Raw genomic sequence first — 20,060 nt, forward strand, 5'->3', positions numbered from 1 at the left:
GGCCATGTCTTTGGGTAGGTCCTTCCCCTGCTCTGAGTCCTTTCCAATGTTGTGAGTGTGACCGCGGGCAGTGGCCCCTCCACCCCTAGGGAGCCCCTGCCTTGTGTGTGGCAAGTGGATCTCTAAGACCCTGAACTTGGTGTTCTAAGAATGAACCCCCCTCTCCTTGCTGCCGGAACCCAGCACCCATGGCTCCCGTCCAGCAAAGCCCAGTGCCTTTACCACCTCTCCCACGCTGTGGCTGGGAGGCCCATGTTCAGACTTGCCTGTTCTGAAATAAATAGTTGGGCACTGCTCAGAAACGGGAACTTCACTTTAATTAACAGGAAGAAGACGAAACAGAACCCAGCTCAGAAGGAACTGCTCACCTCAAAGAGTGGGAGCAGGGATTGGGGGAGGGGGGGCAGGGTGCACGCAGGGAAATGGCCTGCACCCGACCTGATCAGCGTTCTCAAGCTCAGGTCGGTTTGCCTGTCCGGGTCTGGGATTAGCAAAGGGACAGAGGAGGGCAACTCTCTCAGCACTCGCTGGCTCGGATGTTAGTTAAATCTAACAGCAGTCACCAATGCATCCCCATCTGCAAAGGCCAAAAGCTGGGACAACCTGCCAGGAGCCCCTGGACGTCAGGTAACTGGGGGTGAAGAGGGAAGTAGCAGACAGGGTCCCGCACGATGACTTTGTGCCTTTTAACCAGATACCCCTAAGCCCCCAAGCACAGACATGCTCACAGCCACCTGCTGGTCTAGAGCTCCCCCCCGGGACACCGAGGCCGTGGCCACAGAGCGGCTTGGAGTCAGGCCGAGGGGAACCGAGGAGGAAGACGCTGCAGCCTGGGGCCCCCAGTACAGGGGCGGTTCCAGACCCCTGCCAGCCTTGGGTAGCCAATGACCCTGAGATCTTGAGGGAAGGAAAGCCCAGGTTTCTGATCTCACAACTTGTCAGATTTTAAGAACTCCGCATTAGCCATGGACGTGAGAATTTGCCAGAAGTACTTGGCCACTGAAAGGACTGATGGAAAAATTACGAGGTGTCAGTGCCAAGGCACCACCCTGAGAGCAGAGGCAGGACTTGATGAGAGGCCAAGGGTGTTATGGGTTGAATGTTCCCCCTGCCAAAATATAGGCTTCCTACCCACTATGTATCTCAGAATGTGACCCTATTTGGAGACAGGTGTTTATAGAGGTAATCAAATTAAAACGAGGTCAGTCGGGTGGTCCTAATCCAATAATGACTGATGTCCTTGTACAAAGGGGAAGTTTGGACACAGCCCACAAGAGAAGAATGCCGGGGGAAGATGAAGATGTCCGTCTACCAGCCAAGGAGAGAGACCAGGAGCAACGCCTCCCTCACGGCCCTCAGAAGGAACCAAGCCTGCGGACACCTTAATTTTGGACTTCCAGCCTCCAGAACCCGGAGACAATACATTTCTGTTGCATAAGCCACCAGCCTGCGGTACTTTGTTACTGCAGCCCTAGGAAGTGAATACCTGGGATCGACCCCTGGGTGTCCTTGGATGGGTCCCTCCATTCCTCTGGGTAACTAGAAGGTGGCCGGACACAGTCCAGAATCCCCTCACTGGCCCATCACTCTGACGCTCTGGCCTCTGGGCCCCTGAGAACAAGGGGGGCATCTGGTCCACTTGGAACCTAAAGAAATTACTGTACCAAGACCCTGCTTTTGTGCAACAAAATGATCACCACGTTCCTAAGATGCTGCTAGCTGCTGCAGCTCTGTCCAGAAATGGGGGTGGGGTAGGGCAGTGTGGCTCAGCTCTGAAGCATTGTTTAAAGTCGCGTCTACCCAGCTAGGCATTTGGAACATGTGAAGTGTAAATCTTCGTCTTCCCCTCGCCATGCTTGCCTTGAGGTTCAGGGCCCATGATTCTTAGGTGTCATCATTGGATGATGGTGATGAAGACGCCCACGCCTTTGAACCCACCTCGTTTGTTAACCACACTAGCTGTTCCCGCCTCTTTCCCACAGCTCCTTCACGGACCTGCTTGGGTTTTGCACGGGGATCTGTGTGTGCCGGGCGGGCTTTGCGTGTGTTTGGGTTGCAGGTGCAGGCTTGTTGGGTGAAGAGATGCAGGAGGGGTGGGTGTGGCATGGGTGGAGACCCAGGCTGGTGCGTGTGAGCAAGCTGGGGAGCATTTTGGTGGGTCTACGAGTTCTTGGAGGTGCCTCCCCCTCTCAATGCTTGTGTCTTTTTTTCTTTACAAGACAGGTGCTAAGCAGGCAGTAGCTGTGGGAACCAGACCTGAAATGTAACAGGTCAAAGAAATCGCTTGTTTTCACATTTTGATACCAAAGTCAGTGGTGGGACCATTCTAGGAATGGGTTTAATTGCAAAGCATCCCAAGCCCTCCCCCTGCAGAGGCCTCCAGGTGTGTAACTCTGCTCAGAGAACAGATGCCAGGCAGCAGGAAAGACCAAGCCTGAGGGGGACCTGATGTAATTTCTCCCTCCTGGTTAGTGGGTGGGGGAAGGGAGAAGCCTCTGAGGTACCGGGAAGAAGGGGGAAGGAGGGAGGGGGAGGGGGAGGGGAGGGGAGAGGGGAGGGGAGGGGAGAGGGGAGGGGAGGGGAGGGGGGAGGGGAGAGGGGAGGGGAGGGGAGGGGGGAGGGGAGAGGGGAGGGGAGGGGAGGGGAGGGGGAGGGGAGGGGAGGGGAGGGGGGAGGGGAGGGGGGGGAGGGGAGGGGGAGGGGAGGGGAGGGGAGGGGGGAGGGGAGGGGGAGGGGGAAGGGCAGGCTTCTTTGAGGTTCAACATGTGCTGAGTGACTAAAATGAGGGTGATGCAATGAAGCCTCTGCAGACTTCCCACTGCTGTAATTCTGCGTGAATAATTCTGATAATGACCCTTTACTCAGCAAGGGTGGCATCCAGATAAGCAGATTGCTAGAGCCGTCCTGTCAGCTTATGTGCACACTTGATTGCCATCTGATGTGACGTAACCCACCACCGTGACTGACACTGCCCCTTGGGGCCCCTGGAGCCCAGGGAGAAATGATGAAACAACGCCTGTCCAGGTGGGGAGAGGACCCTGCGGGGTGCTGGGGCCTGTCCACTCCTTTGCGCTCCTGGGGCAGAGGCTCTGCTCTCATCCCTGTTGGTGAGCAATGGCCACCAGGAGTGAGTCGGGTGGACAGAGGCCTGAGTCTTGAGGGGGAGAGTTCAAGGTTGTCTTTCTTGTCAGGCGCCTTGTGTGAGGGGAGAGAGGTTGTCACAGCAAAGAGCCTGGGCTGCGGTTTACCTGTGCATCTCAAAGGCAGAATTCGGGACCAAGAGCCCCCTGTTCCACACACAGTGAATCTTGGTGTCACTCTTCCCAACACCCCTTTCCTCCCTTTGGGTAATAGTCCAACCACCGTCTCTTTGAGGAACCGCCCCTCCCTCCATTCTCAGCCCACGTGTTTGAGGGACTTCACCCACCCTTCTGGCCCCAGAGGGGAACATGTAGCCCAGGGCTGGCCAATGAGAGCACTGCCCCTCCCAGCACAGGCGTCCGCCAGTCAGGGACACTCCCGGTGACACTGTTGTTACCGTCATCGGGAGACAGGTGCTTTCCTTCTGCTAGAGTTGCTAAGCAAGTAGGGTTCATTGAGCACGGCCAGGGGCATCTCTGCCAACCTGGGAGGAGAGGCTGACCAAGAATAAAGGGAACACAGGCTGAAGCTAAGCAGAGAGATAGTAGAGAGATAGAGGGAGATGGGAGACGGAGAGAGAGACTGATCCCTGGCACCCATTCAAGCATCCAGACCCAGCTTTGTTTGAAACTGAATGGGGTTGTGTTGAAACCCCATTATGTGCAGGCATATAAGCCAGTTAAATTCTCAATCTTTGTCTCTCCTCCTGTTTTGGGTTGGGTTTCTGTCATTTGCACCGACAGAGTCATGAGCAGTACGCAAAGCCTGTTGCCTCCACAGGCCCAGCATACAGAGTCCACCTGGTCTCCCAGAGGCCCAGCTCTGTTCTCTGGGAAGAGCTGGGGGTCGGGCCACCCCTCACTGAGGGGCCAGTGGGTCTGAGTCTCTGCTACAATGCTCCTACTCATCTCTCTCTTCCCCTGGTATTCTGCTTTCTTTCTCTTCTTTCTTTTTCTCCTCCCTCTCTCTTGATTTTACCCAGGATTTTAAAAGATGCCAAATATTTTGTGTTGCCAGAAGGTAAACGAGAGCTCCAGAAATGATGGGGCACAACGATGGAGGAGCAGCTGGCAGGGGCTCTCACTGGCCAATTCTGGAACAATTAGAGCACTAAGATAATGGAGGGCAGTAGTGAATTATAGACCATTAGAAAAGAGGAAACTAGGAGTCCACACCAATAATAAATAGATCAATGAATGAATGAGTGAATGAATGAGAAGGAAGAGCTTTTGCCGCAGCAGAATGTCAAGTGCTGGTCAATAAACATGAAGGAAATCATGGGTGAAAATGTTTGAAGATTTTTCATGTTGAAAAAGCATCATTTTTGAGCCATCATAACAAACACTTATGTAGTCAAGAATGGATCAGTGGTTGCTAATTTCAGGGGAAATTTTGATAAGAAGCAGGATGTTTCCATAGTCTCAAAGTATCTCCCCACAGATTGCCCATCAGTTGCTAAGGGCGTCAGAGTAACTATCAGGGGAGGAATACGACCACGTTTTCTTTAAAACTAACAACGGCAGGGAGGGCCAGGTGGACACCACGTGCCTCCAGGTGGGACGCCCTGAGGAGGACACGACTTAGAGAGTTCCCCCTCCCACCCACCCCCATAAACAGAATCTAATAACGAGCAGTCATCTGACAAACCCCAAACAGAGACCGTTTTAATAGTTTAGTTATTTTATTGTGGTAAAAAACAAATAATGTAAAATTTACCCTCTTAACCATTTTCAAGTGCACAGTACAGTAGCGTTAACTACACACACATTGTGGTGCAACAGATTTCTAGAACTTTCCATCTGTGCTCATCATTGAACAACTCCCCTGCTCCCCATCCCCAAAGCCTCTGGCAACCACCATTCTACTGGCTATTTCTAAGAATTTTGCTCCTTTACATACTTCGTACAAATGGAATTGTGCAGCGTTTGTCTTTTTATGACTGGCTTATTTCACTCAGCATAACGTCTTGAAAGTTCACCCATGTTGTAGCATGTGTCAGAATTTCCTGCTTTTTAATGGCTGAATAATATTCCTTTGTACATATATACTTCAGTTTTACATATTAGGTTTTTAATCCATTTTGAGTTAATTTTTTTAATAAACTTATTTATTTTTTCATATTATTCATTGTTAGTGTATAGAAACATAACTGATTTTTGTGTGTTGACTTTGTATCCTGACTTTACTGAATTCCTTCATTAGTTCTAAGTTTTTTGTGCACTATTTAGGGTTTTCATCTTGCAAACATTTTATTTTTTTAAAAAGGACTGAATTCCTTATAAATGTTGATTTTGTAAAAGAGAAAGAAAAATTGTGGATGTAGTTCAGAATAAAGGAGAGTAAAGCAACATGAGAACTAAAAACAATCCCTATATTGCATCCTACAATGGAGGGAAAATGCTATAAACAACATTATTGGGCCAATTAACAAGACTGGAGAACAGATGGTTGATTAGGTAAAAGAATCATATCAATGTTTAATTTAGTGAAGTTGATAACTCTACTGTTGAGTTTTATGCACAAAAACAGCATTATTCTTAGGAAATACATGTTGAAGTACTGAGTAAGGGGCTTAATATATGTCACTTACTCTCCAAATAGTTCAGGAAAAAAAGAATAGAGAGAGAATGAGCACAGATAATAGAATGGGCAAAAAAGGTAAATCTAATTAAAGGGTATATGGGGGTGTACCAGGTACTATTCCTATTCTCATAACTTCTCTGTAGGTTTGGAGTTATTTCCAGATTTTTGTTGGTTTCAGGATGCTGGCGTCTGGTGCAGGGCTAGGGACACCCTCACTCGCCTGGGGACAGGGCTCCCACCAGCCGTGCACTTGGCTGGATCACTTTGCTGGATGACCCCTCCTGTCCCACCAGACCCTGCTGTGACTATAAAAGCAGCACGTGAGACATCTTTCCACATGGATTGGTAGTTTTGTCAAGTGGAACTTAATCCTTCCAAATCAGGAGGATTATTTTGGATAAGCCATTAAAATTATTAATTAAAATGTTAGTGTCTGATTGCCTTTGTACTTGTTTATAAGGATTTTCTCAGAGCCTGGGTGCGTTGACCTCCCTCTCCTGGCTCACCTGTTGAATCCATGTTAAATCATTCTCCATTTCTGCCTATACCAGAGGAACCTTCTAAAAGTGAGCACGAGGTTTAAGAGAAGAAACATTTTAAGACATGCTCAAAGTTACGAGGACACCAAACATTTTTGGAACCTCTAGTGTGTGCAAGGCAACTTGGTAGGGTATGGCTATTGTCCTCAAGCAACTTACAATCTAAAATAAGAAAGCAAGGGACTTCCCTGGTGGTGCAGTGGTTAAGAATCCACCTGCCAATGCAGGGGACACAGGTTCGAGCTCTGGTCCGGGAAGATCCCACATGCCGCAGAGCAACTAAGCCCATGCGCCACAACTACTGAATCCACGTGCCACAACTACTGAAGCCTGTGCGCCTAGAGCCCGTGCTCCGCAACAAAGAGTAGCTCCCCGCTTGCCACAACTAGAGAAAGCCCGCGCGCAACAATGAAGACCCAACGCAGCCAAAAATAAATAAATAAATTTATTTTTAAAAAAAAAAAGAAAGAAAGAAAAGAAAGAGAGAACACACAAAATGCTAGGTAATCATAGAAGTTGATTGTAATAGTTCCCCACATGAGAAACCACCAGGCAATTGGAAATTAATCGATTCATTAAGGGAAGACTGTAAGGACTCCGAATATTCAGAAAAGAAAAGGATCCCTGTTGGTGGAGAGGGTTAAGGAGACTTTATGGAACAAAGAGGTAAGGCTGAGAGGGAAGGATGGGTAGGATTTGTATAAAGGACAAGAGCATTTTCCAAGAGGGAGAGCCCCACAAACCAGCATGTGGAGGTGAGAATGCTCAGGCCTTTTTGAAGCACAGTGAACGAACCAGTTTGTCAGAGGTTGAGGGTTTGTGAAGGAGAATTAGAGGAAAGTTTTTTTGAGTAAATTGGTAATGAATCTCCAGAGCTCTGAATTCCAGCAGTGTAGGCTTTTGTGGGTGATGGAGAATCAAAGAAAAGTCTTTGGAGCAGAGCCTGGGAGTCAGAAGCTGCCTTCAGAAGCTATTGACTATCAGAGTTCACTTATTGAACACCCACTGTGGTTCAGGTACTTCCTATACTTATCTTTGAGCCTCACAGAAACTCTTCAAGGCAGATAGAATCACCTCCACACTGGCAGGAAGAGCTTATTTCTGGGAAGGGCAAGTGCTCTGCCTGGGGTCATGCAGGTAGGAAGGGGCAGAGCCAGGGGTCAACTCAAGGCCTGTGAGACTTAGCCCAAGGAGCCCTCTCTTTTTTTTTTTGGCCGTGCCATGCAGCATGTAGGATCTTAGTTCCCCAACCAGATATCGACCCATGCCCCCTGCAGTGGAAGCTCGGAGTCCTAACCACTGGACCTCCAGGGAAGTTCCTGGAGCCCTCTCTGTGACACCCTTTCCCCTCTCTGTCTTTGAAGTAAGGGCATGGAGCCATAAAGCCTGAACCAGAGCAGTGGCAATGGACATGGAAGGAAAAAGAAAGATTTGGGGAAAATGTGAAGGAAATACTGACAAGACTGGGTGAACAATTAAGTTTAGGAGGTGACTGAAATGGAAGTTAAATCAAGCTTCATTTTGTTTTTCAAGTGAGAACTTACAGTTACTACTGTGCTAGCTATTTGAAGAAAGGGAAAAAAATGATTATAATATTGTCCCTACACTCAAAAACATTACGGTCTAGTATAAGATGCTATAAGTGTGCATAAATATGTATAATATGGGAAAGAGTTAGATAAATACTACAAGGGCAAAATAGACAAAGTGCTGTATATAGTTAGACGGGAGAAAATCTAGGCAGTAAAATCAAATGTTCATTGAAGAGAATATATTTGATCTGGACTTTAAGAAGTGGATACAGCTTTCCCTGGCCAAGGGAAGTGAGGGGAGGCTATTCCAGATCAGGGTGTCTCAACCTTGGCACTATTCACATTTGAGCATGGGTGATTCTTTGCTGTGGGGGGCTGTCATGTCATTGCAGGACGTTTAGCAGCATCCCTGGCTTCTACCCACTGGATACCCCTCCCAATTGTTCTCTAGACATTGCTGGAGGGCAAAATCAACCCTGGTGAGAACCACTGTTCTAATCTAAGAGAATGATGTTAGAAAGGGGGTATGTTTGGGGAATAAAGGAGCATCTGTATCAGTCTGTTTCAGAATGTGTTCCTGGGAACATTAGTGTCTAGTGAGATAGTTGATGGTCCCTTAGATAGGGTTCATGGTCAAATAGAATTGAGAAATACCACATACTTTTCCCCTCAATTGGAAATTCCCAGTGTGTATTAGAATACTAAAGGCTTTGAGAGATTGTGCAGGAAAACTATTTGACATTGGTTAAATTTAATTATCAAAGAACTTAAAAAAGAAAAAAAAAAAAAAGAAACAAACAAGTATTAACCTCCTGAAGGGTATTATTGTATTGCAGGACACAGCTTGAAAAATGATGGTATATTTGACTGAAACACAGAGTATATGAAAGATTTAAAGCTGGAAAAACAGAGATAGATTCTAGAACCAGATTCAGAGAGCTTGGAATGCAGGTTAAGATGTCTGAATTTCATTTAGTCAACAATAACTGGGGCTCCCCTGGTGGCGCAGTGGTTGAGAGTCCGCCTGCCGATGCAGGGGACACGGGTTCATGCCCCGGTCCAGGAAGATCCCACATGCTGCAAAAAACCAAAACAAACAAACAAACAAAAAACAATAACCATCAGGAAGCATAATTAAAACTGTACTTCAGTTATTCATTTATTGATTCAGCATATTTTAAGCAAAATTGGTCTAGTGGCAGCAAGCCAGCTAGACTAGAAGATGTAGAAACAAGAACCAAAGTACATTAAGTTATTGCAAAAGTAATAACCTAGAGTGGTGATGAAGGAAGAAAGGGGTCCATGCGAAAGGCATTTTGGAGAGTAAGAGAACATAGTGTCTGATTTGTTGGAGGGTGGAACAAGAAGATGAAGGAGCCAATGATGACTACAGAATTTTAGGCTTGAGTTACCGGGAGCTTCTTGGTACCTTTAACAGAGAGGATAGTCAGGAAGAAGATTTGGGGAGAAATTATCTCATTTTGGACATGTTGAATTTGAGGGGTTGGTAGGACATCCAGCGACAAACGTTGAGTAGGTAGCTGCAATTAAAAATCAAGAGTAAAAATGGAACTGGAAATAATTTGGGGAAAGTCATCTGCCTTAAAGAAATTGTGAATGTGAATGTGGCAGTGAAAGGGGGAAAGAGTAGGGAGAGAAGGAAAGAAGGAGGCAGCTTAGAACAGAGATGAAGAGAACATCTACAGAGAACGGAAGAAGAAAGATGATGTAGAAAGGGAGCTGGATGGATCTGTTAGAGAAGTAGGAGACCCAAGAAAAAAAGTCAGAGAGGCCCAGGGGAGGGAGAGTCAAGAAGCATTTGACCATGCTACAAAGAAGTCAAAGAAAATGAACACTGGGGAGAGGCCATTGGATTTAGGATTTACGTCAAAGGAGGCTATTGAAAAGAGTTTCTTTGACTTCCCTGGTGGTCTAGTGTTTAAGATTCCACACTTCCACTGCACGGGGTGTGTGTTTGATTTTTGCGGGGGGGAAAAGAAACAGAAAAGAGTTTATGTAGAGTAATGGGGATAGAAATTAAATTGCAAGGGCTGAATTGGTGCTGAGAAAGTTCAGACAGATTGCTTTTTTAACAGTTTGCCATTATGACTGCTTAGAAGTAATACCCATTGAAGGCAACAGGATTGAAGCAAGAATTGTTTGTTTGGGATGGGGTGATTTGAGCAAATTCAGTGACAAAAAATAAGGAACCAGAGGAGATTAAGAGATTCAAGAAAGAGGAGTAATTATTAATAGGGCAAGGCTTAGGAGGAGTCAATTGAGTTGAGATCAAGGTCAGAGATTCTTTGACAAAAGAGGAGAGACGTGTCTTCTTCTGAGTCAGGAGGAAAGGAGGAAAAAATAGATAAAAAAGAGACAAGTCTTGAAGTGGAGACCTCAACAAATTCAAATGTTAATACATTCAGAGATCTAGGTCATCAGCTATAACGAAGAAGGCAGGAATGGGATTAAATGTTTGAGATTACAGGAAATAGCAGTTATGAAGAACACAAAAGAGTTCAAAAGAGATGGCTAAAATGTTATCCAAGCTAGAATGATATCTAAAATTTGCTACATGGACTTATAGCTGACCCAGTTAGTATAACTTAGTAACCTTCTTCAGGAGTGCTCAGAAACTAAATGAATTGAGCAAGAAATCAATAACGAAAAATAAGTAGACAATTCCCCAGTACTACCATACCAGGTAATGTACTACTAAATAACCCGCGATTCAAAGAGGCAATCTCAATGGAATTGGAAAATATTTGAACTGAATGATAATGAAAATGTTACATAATAAAACATGTGGGATGCAGTTAAAGTCATTCTTGGAGGAAAATGTGTAGTCTTAAAAATTAATAGCTTAGGGCTTCCTTAAGCTTAGGTGGCACAGTGGTTGAGAGTCTGCCTGCTGATGCAGGGGACACGGGTTCATGCCCCGGTCCGGGAAGATCCCACATGCCGCGGAGAGGCTGGGCCCGTGAGCCATGGCCGCTGAGCCTGCGCGTTCGGAGCCTGTGCTCTGCAATAGGAGAGGCCACAACAGTGAGAGGCCCGTGTACCGCAAAAAAAAAAAAAAAAAATTAATAGCTTAGAAGATGATATTTGAAGAGTAAAGAAGACGGAAAATTAATGATCTATCCAGCTCAATCTGCAGATAAACTTTCAGAATTAATAATCAAATTAAGCAAATCGGTTGGAAACAAGGTTAATACACAAAAATCAATTGTCTTTCTAAATATCCACTACAAGTAATTATAAAATTAAATTCAAAACTTGATGTCGTTTACAACAGGATAAAAAATCAAATATTTAGGAATAATTCTAACAAAAGGTGTGCAAGATATCTATACAGAAAATATAAACATTATTTAGAGACAGTAAATAAAATCTAAATAAATGGAGGGATATGCCATGTTTGTGGATTGGAACATGTAATATTGTAAAGACATCAATTTCCCCCAAATCCATAGATTCAATGTAAACCTCAAAAATATCCTGACAGGTTTTTTTTTAAACGTGGAACTTGACAAGAATTTAAATTATATGTGGAACTACAAAGGGCCAAGGACTGAGAATAGCCAGGACAATCTTGAAGAACAGAGCTGAAAAACTCACACTGGATATCACAAGTTATAATGCTAGGTAATTAAGACAATGTGGTATTGGCATGAGAAAAAAAAAATAGATCTGTGGGCAGAATTGAGAAGCTAGAAACAAACCAACACTTGATTTATAACAAAGATGATACTGTAGTACAGTGGGGGGAAGGATAGTATTCTTAATAAGTGATACTGGGTCAACAGATATCCATATGGAGAAAACCTCAGCTTAATCTCTACCTCACATGATAAAAAAAAAAATCCACTAAACAAAACAAAACAAAAGCCCAGCTGGATTGTAGATCTAAATGTGAAAAGTAAAGCAATTATACTCTTAGACGATAACACAGGAAAATATTTTTGTGCTATTAAGATATGCTAAAATTTCTTAAACAGGACATGAAAGACACTAGCCATAGACAAATGAGACTACATGAAGATAAAGAGCTTCTGTTCATCAAAAGATACCATTTGAAGGAGTGAAAAGGCAAGCCACAGACTGAAAAAAGAGAAATGCAATATATATTTCTAACAAAAGGCTCATTCAGAATGAATGAAGAAGTCCTTTAAGTTACTAAGAAAAAAAAACAGGAAAAAAATGCTACAGAAAAATGGGCAAAGGATTTTAGCACGTACATCACAAGAGAATATCCAAATGGCTAATACACATCTGAAAAGGTGGTCAACCTCATTACTCATTAGGGAAATGTTAATTTAAATCATAATTAGATATCACTGTTTACACACCAGAATGGCTAATAGTAAAACAACGAGAGAACTCCTATACTGTTAGTGGATGTGCAAATTGGTACAACAACCTTGGAAGACTGTTTGGCGGTATGTACTAAAGCTGAATACATGAATACATTATGACCCATCAATTCCACTCCTGGGTATATAGTCAACAGACGTGTGTATATTTGTACCCAGAAAGATATTTAAAATGTTCATGGTAGTAGTAGTAGAGTAATAAAAAACTGAAAACAACCCAAAGTCCCTCAACATTAGAGTGGATAAATAAATTATTAAAAAGTTACTTATGGAATGTTATAAAGCATTGGAAATTAATTAAGTATTATTCTATGCAACAACATGGATGATACAAAAATAATATTACATATATAACAAGAAGTCAGACACAAATGATACATATTGAATGGTTCAATTTCTATAAAGTTCAAAACAAAGGCAACCACCTTACACTCATTAACATGACTACTGTATTTAAAAAAAAAACAGAAAAATACAAGTGTTGGAGAAGATGTGAAGAAATTTAGACCTCTTGTTCACTGTTGGTGGGAATGAAAGATAATGCAGCCACTTTGGAAAATGGTGTGGCGGTTCCTCAAAAAATTAAAAATAGTATTACTATATGATGTAGCAATCCCACTTCTGGGTATACACCCAGAAGAATTTAAAGCAAGGTGTCAAAGAAATATTTGTACACCCATGTTCATAGCAGCATTATTTACAATAATCAAAAAGTGGAGGCAACCCAAGTGCCCATTAACAGAAGAATGGTAAGCAAAGTGTTGTATGTACATAGAATGGAATATTATTCAGCAGTATAAAAGAAGGAAATTCTGACACATGCTACAACATGGATAAATCTTGAGGACATTATGCTAAGTGAAATAAACCAGTCACAAAAACACAAATATGGTATGATTCCACTTATGTGAGGTACGTAGGGTAGTCAAATTCATAGAGACAGGAAGTAGAATGGTTGGTTGCCAGGGGCTGTGGAGGCCAGGAAATGGAGAGTTATTGTTTAATGGGTATAGAGTTTTAATTTTGCAAGATGAAAAGAGTTCTGGAGATTGGTTGCACAATAATATGATTGTACCTAATGTTAGTTAACTGTACACTTAAAAGTGGCTAACATGGTAAATTTTATATTATGTGTATTTTACCACAATTAAAATTTTTTTTAAATAAATAAAGTAAAATGAATACGGTGATTGAAATCAGAACATCAGTTACCTTTGGTGAGGTACTAGTGACTGGAAGTCACAGGGAAAGTTTGGGGGTTATGAGGATGATCTGTTTTCTGATCTGGGTAGTAAGAACATGAGTGTTTTCACTCTTGAGAATCAATCAAATTATATACTTTGACTTGTGTACCTTTCTACATGCTTCAAGCAAACCCACAACAAAATTTATTTTAAAATTAAGTCAAAGTAGAACATATAAGAATAGTGAAGGATTTGGTAGGGGAGGAAGATGGATAATGAGTGGTTACTTACCTAATATCAAAATATATTATAAAACTATTAGAAGAGTGTGATTACTGGCACAGAAGTAGACAATCAAATCAGTGGAAGAAAATAAAGTCTAAAAACAGCCCCATATAATAAATGAAAATTTAATATGTGATCAAGGAGGCATTTTGAATCAAAAGGGGAGAAGATGAATTATCTATAAATGATATGGAAGCAACTGGCAACTTATTTGTGTATCAAGGAGCTAGAGCCCTACTGTATGCCTTACACAAAAGAAGAAATTCTGGTAGAACAAAGATTTGCATTTTTATTAGGAACCATAACATACTATAATAATAATCATATCATGGTTATAACATTTTAAATTAGTTCTCCAAAATACTAGTAAATTTTACCTCATTAAACAGCTTCTATAACTACCAAAACAGAAATAAAAATTATATATTCTAAAAATATGTGACAGCAAAGGACTTATATTTCTAAGACATAAAGAGCTTTTACAACTGAAAAAGAAAAATGTTCATTTTTCTAAAATGACATGGAGAACTATTTCATTAAAAAAAAAACAAGTGGCCAGTAAACACATAAAAATGTATCAATATCATAAGTTAGCAAAGAAATGCAAATTAAAACTATTACATATATATGGGTTCATCAGATTGGCAAAGTTTAAAAAGAATCTCAGAACCTGGTGTTGGCAAGTGTATGAGAAAATGGGCAATATTGTATTCTGATTAGATTATAAACTACAGGGCAGAATAACAATCTGTATCAAAACTTGAAATTAACTTTCTCTTTGATCCAGCAACTTAATTTCTAGAAATTTACCTGTAAGTAAATAGCCAAATATCCAAAAGATGTCCACTGCAGTGTAGTATATAATAGTGAAATAGTAGAAGAAAACTAAGTGTATGTCAAATCATAGTTGGTTAATGAATTATGATACTCACATACAATGAAATACAGTCAGCCCTCTGTATCCATCGGTCCACATTTGTGTCTTCAACCAACCTGGTATCAAAAATACTCAGGAAAAAAAAGTTTCAGAAAGTTCCCAAAAGCAAAATTTGAATTTGCTGGTGCCAGGAACTATTTACATAGCATTTACATTGTATTAAGTATTATAAGTAATCTAGAGATGCTTTAAAGTATATGGGAGGATGCACTTAAGTTATATGCAAAAACTACACCATTTCATAGAAAGAACTTGAGCATCTGGGGATTTTGGTACCCTGGGGGTGGGGGTGTCCTGAAACCAATTCCCATTGGATATTGAGGGACAACTCTACCAAGTAGTCATGAGAAATGGTTATATTTATTGTTCATGAGTAAAAAAGGCAGTTACAAAAAAACCAAGCATAATATCATCCTCCTGAGTAAATTTATTTCTAGGTACAGACACACACACACACACACACACACACACACACACACACACACGGAGCTATCTGGAAAAATGGTCACCAAATTGTAACAGTCGCTATCCCACGGTGACAGAGTTCAGCTTTCTTTTTAGTACTTTAATGTTTGAATTTGTTCAATGAGTAACACATTATTTGTAATGATAAGAAAAACAATGTTATTCTCTTTTGAAAAATAAAAGGTCAAGGGACACTAATCTGGTCTGTCTTAGTCACAGGCACTACTTTCACATTCTTGGGCTGCTGGCCGGTTTCCCCACTTGTCCTATTAACCTCCCATTGAAACAGCAAATCAGACTGAACTAAAGGCTGGGAGAGGCTCTTTGGGGTTTAACGTCTCTGCTTAATTCACAGTGACTGGCACTGGAAGGCCTTCTCTGCACCATGCACATCGCAAAAATCAAGGTGTTTTCTTGCACTGAAATGCTTGCCTTCTGCCAGCAGCTGGCAGCTGGGCCTCCTCCCCCAGCCCCCTCTGAAGCAGGAGATAATGTCTGGGGGTTCCTAAGGCCCCACTTGTTTTTTCTGTGTTCCCAGGAGTTCAGGGATGGCTGAGAGATTTACATTTCTATAGGCCTTTCACTAGGGATCAACGAGCCTGGAGCCATTAATCCTGATTGCAAACTCTGGCGGCCCTTGGGGGCCAGGAAGGGACTAGTTGGTTTGGGTTTTAGGGGAGATATTGATATAATGTTCTACCAGTGACAGGGCGTTCTACCAAACAAAGTTTGAAATGTTCAGTCCTACCTATAATCTCTCTTCCACCACGTTTCCTAATCCTACAGAAATAGTCATAATTTTCATTTTAATTGGCAGCTGGGAGATGTTAACTCCTAGCAAGCAAGGGAAGAAAGGAAACACTTAGGATTTGGGCTGCACAAGACACTGCTTCCAAGTACCACACTGTTCCCACTCAGGGTTGAGCATACCACTGAAATAAAAACTTAAGCAACTGAAATTTTGACTTTCTCTCAAGTGGCTCCTGCTAGTATAGACACTTCAGTGCAACGGACATTCTTTTCAGGGAGCAAAGTGTGATGGAATTTTTACCTTTAATGTTTACAGTTTTGAGAACTGGAGATGCTCAGAGTATTGGCTAGAAAGCCTCAAAAATGGGCACTAGGACCCACTTGCAAGCAACTCTCTTCCCTGACCTGCAAGCAAACACCTTTCTAGAGGGCGACCAGGAAGCTCTACAGGGTCACATGCATCACCCCATGCCAACTCCCCACTCTCTAGGGCACCTCCAGCTAATCTGGAAGTTTGATTATAAGCCAAGGGGTACGGTTATATAACTCTGAAAGTTTAAACTTGGGAAAACACACACGTATCTAAACAAGAGCCCATTTAAAAGGAGAAAACCGCAGCACTGGATCCCGTGTCTCTAGTTTACTGACCTGTTAAGCAATAAAGATGTATTAATTGTTACAGTTACCTGTCTTCCTGGCTACCCAATGGCCGTGTCATACAACTAATTAAAAAGAGCATACTTGCTGCATCCTAGGGCCCTTCAAATGTCATCCCCTGTGTTCACATAAAACCAAAAATTCTTGTAAATGTCCGCTGTAGTCACCTTTACATTTCTTTCTTAAGACCAGTACTAATGGGCATGTGTCGCAGGCCGGGAGAATGAAGACGGCACCTTCCCTGGAGCCTACGTGTCTGGTCAGCAGGAAGCACCCTTCCTACCACTGCACGGAGGCTGGAGGCCGAGGCAGTGGCAGAGAGTTCAGTAATGGCCTGGAACAGGAACAAAGAAAGAGAAGGGCCAAGGGCTGAGGGACATGGCCCAGCCCCCAGCCTCCAGCGTTGGGCTCTGTGCTTCTGCTTTCCGTCACCTCTTTGCTGCCAGAGAACTCACTCCATGGGGAGCTGCGGGGCCAGGTGGGCCAAGAGGCAGTCAGGCGGCTGCAGGGCAGGCAGCGTTCCCAGGTGGTGCTGAGAGAAGGAAAGGAAATGCACGCTCGGTGCTGAGAGGAAGACTACTGGCCTGGCTAATCCCCGTGAGAACGGCTCTCTTGGGGAGACAAGGGCAGGAGTCCAGGAGCCAGGGCTCTGGGTGCTGTCCCATGAGAGAGCTAATTCCACCACCTCACCCTGCCCTGCTCTGTGGGAGAGGGTCGTGGACCTGTTGGGAGGTGGCTGGGAACCAGGAGGGGTACCGTCCCTGGGAGCACCACCCCCCACCAATCCCCCATCCTCCAGAAACGGGCAGCCACTGTCCCCAGCTGACATCAGGCCCTACTGCCCGGGGTTCTGTCTATGAGGCTTCTGGAGGGAAGGCAGGTGGTTCAGCTCAGTGCTGATTAATGCATTTTGCTTTGACAAAATGAGAAAAATAAGGAAAATGCAGTGAGATTTTAAAAAACTTAAATGTATCCAATTTAAAGATCACTCATTCTACTTCTGCGTCCAGTCTTATGTTCTGATTCGGTTTATTGGTGGTGCCAGTAGGTGATCATTGCTGTTAATGTCCTTACTGACCAACTTGTCCATTTTTTTCTTTCAATTTTACTGGCCCATGAAAACCCAAACTTCAGCAGAGAAAAGCATCCCAGGGCATGTTATTTTTGCCTGTTTCTTCTGTAAAGAACAAAACTAACTGTATCTTATTTCATAGTATGAACATCTAGCATTCATTTCATTTAGTCATTCAACAGATATTAAGTAAGCATCTACTATATGTAGTAGATGACTTTGTCAAGATATAATATTTTCTTACAGGGGATAAAAATTTTTTGGAATATTTTGGAAACAAACAACATAAAACAAAAGTATTAAATGGGTATCCTATTTTTCCCACATTTAATCTCTGATAAATTTAACCAGCTTAGCCACTAACATTACACTAGGCAGGTACCATGAAGAAACTTACTCTTTGATTATGAAATCTAGTTTTCTTTTTTCTTAGCAACATTATTATTTAAAAAGTCATGAATCTAAATCCTTCCCAAATTGAAGTGACCACAGCTGCTCTCATTGCCTCTCCTTTTAGTTGCTATCTAGATTTGCTACTTCACTTACCCGACCTAGTAAGTGAATGTGGTAGAGACTTCCAGAGACTAGATTTCAGGGCTCAATTGTTACTGCAACATAATCTAACCTATCCTGACTCATACAATGACCTACTAGATTAAACCTCTTTTCCTCTGAGTGCTGAGTAGGGCTGACCTAACCCCAGGATGTTATTGCTTCTGAAGTGTGATTTGCAGGTTTCTCACCCCAAAGCACTTCTCTCTTTGTTGTCTAAGTTTCTACCTAAAGTAATTTGACCTCAGATCTCTCCAAGCTTCCATTTCCTCAATTTCGGTGTGTCCTCTCTCATAGGGCTATGGTGAAAAATAGGTGATATAATTGTGCAAATCACTTTACACATGATGCCTACCACACAGTAACAATTCAATGATGATGATGATTGTGGTGGGTATTCTTTTCCTAGGGCTGCCATCACTAAGTACTACAAACTGGGTGCTTTAAAGCAATAGAAATGTATTGTCTCCCAGTTCTGGAGGCTCAGAGTCTGAAATGAAGGCACCGGCAGGGTTGGTTCTTTCTTAGGGTTGAGAGGGAAACTCTGTACAGGCCTCTCTCCTACCTTCTGGTGCTTCGTTGGCCATCTTCGGCAGTCCTTGGTTTGCAGCTACATCACTCTAGTCTCTGCCTTTGTCATCACATGACTTCTCTCTGTGTGCCTCTGTGGTCACATGTCCATCTCCTTATACAGTAATGACACAAGTTATAATGGATTAGGGGCCCACCCTACTCCAGTCCCACTTCATCTTAGCTTGATGACATATACAAGAACCCTATTTCCAAATAAGATCACATTCTGAGGCACTGCGGGTTAGGTCTTCAACGTATCATTTGGGGGGGAACACAGTTCAACCCATGACATAAGAGACAGGATTTTGTCTAGTGTTATCATCATTACTACTGTCTGCATCATTTTTCTACCACACACTAACCTGGCGCTGTGCATGGAGCACACTGTCACCAGATGTTGGCTGAATGGCAGTTTCTTAAAGCAGTCCTGGCCCAGTCCTCCACTGGGGGCTCCCTGCCCTCGGCCAGAGCAAGTTACCCCTCCCGTCTCCACTGCCACCTCCACCGCAGCGAGGTCCCCACACCTCGCCACTCTCCGCCTCCCATTCACCCTTCTCCATCTTTCGCCACCCACATCAGGATGAGGCGGGACCGCACAAATGGAAGCAGGTTGCCTAGAACATAATGAGACTGGCTCTGTGAACCTCCAGGAAAGTGTCTACTGCTGCACAGCCACTGTTCACACGGCGCTAAGCTTGCCTCGTGCCCACCAGGTGTCCTGGCCGCCTGAGGATGTCCGCCAGGGGCCCATCCCTCCTGCAGAAAGAACTCGTTTTTGCCATCCCTGGCCTTCCTCAAGGTGACGTGCCAATCAATCTTCCTCTATTTTTATTTATTTTTTTCTTTTCCAAATGGTATCCTATTTTAAAGGTATAAGGGGAGTTTTACTGATTAAAGAAAGCCTGTTGTCTCTCCTGTTGACAACAGGATAAAATAATCACTCACTACTGTATTTTCAGCAGATCCAGATTTTCCTATGTGGAGTTGGGTCTGCTTAAAGTGGGTGTGCACCTCGGCATGGCTCTGCAGCTTAAAGACGTGGGTGTGCCCGCCAGAGCGAGACCAAGCGATGACAGGCGTATTCGGGCCACTGATTTCTGACTTCTGTCAGGGTCTGTCTTGCAGGATCGTTTGGTACCTGAGACTCAGTCTCTTCCCTCCCTAGAGGGCAGCCACAGTGGGCCCATGACACCCGGGATTACTCTGCAGCATCCCTATGGGCCTCTTCTCAGAGTCTGCGGACTCCCAGGAAGCAGTGCAGCTCTGCATCTGGAACCCCATCCTTCATCCCAGACTGTCCATGCCTCACCCTCCATCTGGGGCAGCCGACCTCAGGAGCTGAATTGCTGAGCCCCAAAGAATCTTCTGGACTACATTTACCACCCTGACTTCGAGTGGAGGGGGAATGAGAAGGGAA

Source organism: Globicephala melas, chromosome 5 (genome assembly GCF_963455315.2).
Source record: "Globicephala melas chromosome 5, mGloMel1.2, whole genome shotgun sequence".
In the NCBI taxonomy this organism is placed as follows: domain Eukaryota; kingdom Metazoa; phylum Chordata; class Mammalia; order Artiodactyla; family Delphinidae; genus Globicephala; species Globicephala melas.